The 2,261-nt window shown below is 74.9% G+C and overlaps 1 non-coding gene across 1 annotated transcript; it reads left to right on the forward strand.

The window, feature by feature from the left end:
- Positions 1-573: 573 nt before the first annotated feature.
- Positions 574-727, forward strand: LOC131119718 (5.8S ribosomal RNA). The gene has a single exon (XR_009126447.1). It is a non-coding gene; the product is annotated as a 5.8S ribosomal RNA (ribosomal RNA).
- The last annotated feature ends 1,534 nt before the right edge of the window (positions 728-2,261 follow it).

Here is a 2,261-nt window from a genome sequence, read left to right on the forward strand (position 1 = left end):
GCACGGCGGGCGCGCCCGCGTGCGGCGGTGGGGGAGTTCGGGTCGGGGCCTCGGCCCCGCTCCCGGCCCCTCCCGTCGCGCGCGGGGCCGCGTTCCGACGGCGCCGCGCCGACGGTCCGTCTGGCGCGGGGCCTCGCTCGTCTCCCCCCTCCGGCGGAGACTCCGGTCGTCCCAGGGCCGACGGCGGGCGCGGCGCCCGGTCCCTCCCCGCGCCGCGGGAGGGCCGGCCCGGGCCCGCCCGAGGTTCGCGGCCGCGCGGCGGGCGGGGGCCCGCCTCCTCCGTCCGCGCGGACGCGGCATCGGAACCCATAAGACCCAGCCCGTCGCCCTCCGTGGGGGCGACGGGGGGACCGCGGGTACCCAACGCTCGCCTCCCCCCTCCCGGGGGGCGGCGGGGGGTTCAATGTCCCCGGCCCGTCCGCCCTCCGGGGCGGTGCGGCGGCCCGGGCGCCCGCGGTGCCCGTCGATCCGCGGCAACAGCCTCTCCTGAGAAACCCCTTGTCTCGGAACTTGTCAACCTTCCCCGGCCCTCCGCCTAGAGGGGGCGGTGGCCGGGAACCTCTCACCTCTGACGACTCTTAGCGGTGGATCACTCGGCTCGTGCGTCGATGAAGAACGCAGCCAGCTGCGAGAACTAATGTGAATTGCAGGACACATTGATCATCGACACTTCGAACGCACCTTGCGGCCCCGGGTCCCTCCCGGGGCCACGCCTGTCTGAGCGTCGCTCGAGCAATCAATCGGGAGTACGGACGCCCCGTTCCGGGGCGGCCTACGCTCCCGCGGCTGGGGTTTGTCGCAGGCCCCCCCCCCCCCCCCCCCCCGTCGGGGGGCCTTCGTCCCCTCAAGTGCAGACAGCTTGGCCGGAAGCGGAAGGCTTTCGAGGTACGGCGCCCGGTGGTTCCGGCGCGCGCGGCTCGGCCGGCGGTCTTCGGCGTCAGCCGTCGCCTCCGCCCCGAGACCCCCGTTACGGCTCCCCCCGGGCCGCCCCTCGTCCCGTTCGCGCAGGGTATCGGTCTCCGAGTTCGGGTGCGGCGGCCTCGGCCGTCCCGCCCCGTTCCGGTTTCCGCCCACCCGCCCCCGCCGTCTATCGAGATCCGTTCTCCCCCTCTCCCCGACCGCCCTCCCCTCGCGGGGGGGGGGGTGCGGAAGGGGCGCCTCGCCGGGCCCCGCCAGCGTGCGGGCGCGGCTGCCGGTGGACCTCAGCGTCTCATCGCAGCCCGCGTCCCGCCGTCCGGGCGGCCGGTCTACCGGAGGCGTCGGGGAGGAGCGCGGCCTCGTGAGAGTCAGGCGGCGGCGGTCGGCGGTGCCGGTCGGGCGCCCGTCTCGGCGACAGGCCCGCGTCGCGCTCGGGCGCGTGGAGGGCGGCCCACAGCGGGGAGGTCCGGGCGGGGCTCGGGCTCCGGAGGCGGCGCGTCCCCCAGCGCCGTCGCTCCGCCGCGCCCGTCGCGCCGCCGGTCCCCGGGAGCGTCCTCGTCGGCCCCCTCCGCCGTCCTCCGGCGACGGCCACCCTCCGTGCTCAGGTGAGCCTCCGCCCCCCCGGGCGGAGCCACCGCCGCGACAGCGTCCGACTGCGACCTCAGATCAGACGAGACGACCCGCTGAATTTAAGCATATTACTAAGCGGAGGAAAAGAAACTAACAAGGATTCCCTCAGTAGCGGCGAGCGAAGAGGGAAGAGCCCAGCGCCGAATCCCCGCCCGGCGGTCGGGCGCGGGAGTTGTGGCGTACAGGTGACCGCTTTGCCCGGTGCCGCGCGGGGGCCCGAGTCCTTCTGATGGAGGCTCCGCCCGTGGACGGTGTGAGGCCGGTAGCGGCCCCCGGCGCGCCGGGGCCCGGTCACCTCGGAGTCGGGTTGTTTGGGAATGCAGCCCAAAGCGGGTGGTAAACTCCATCTAAGGCTAAATACCGGCACGAGACCGATAGTCGACAAGTACCGTAAGGGAAAGTTGAAAAGAACTTTGAAGAGAGAGTTCAACAGGGCGTGAAACCGTTGAGAGGTAAACGGGTGGGGTCCGCGCAGTCCGCGCGAGGGATTCAACCCGGCGGGCCAGGGCGCGGCCGCTCGGATCCGCGAGGATCCCCCCCCCCCTCGGGGCGGGGGGGACCTCCGGCCGGGCCGGCCCGCCCCCGCCGGGCGCATTTCCCCCGCCGCGGTGCGCCGCGACCGGCTCCGGTTCGGCTTGGAAAGGCTCGGGACGAAGGTGGCGCGCGGCCCCGGCCCCGCTTCTCCCCCCCCCCCCCGGGGGGGGAAGGCGGAC

Source organism: Doryrhamphus excisus, unplaced genomic scaffold (assembly GCF_030265055.1).
Source record: "Doryrhamphus excisus isolate RoL2022-K1 unplaced genomic scaffold, RoL_Dexc_1.0 HiC_scaffold_36, whole genome shotgun sequence".
NCBI classification, from domain to species: Eukaryota; Metazoa; Chordata; class Actinopteri; order Syngnathiformes; family Syngnathidae; genus Doryrhamphus; species Doryrhamphus excisus.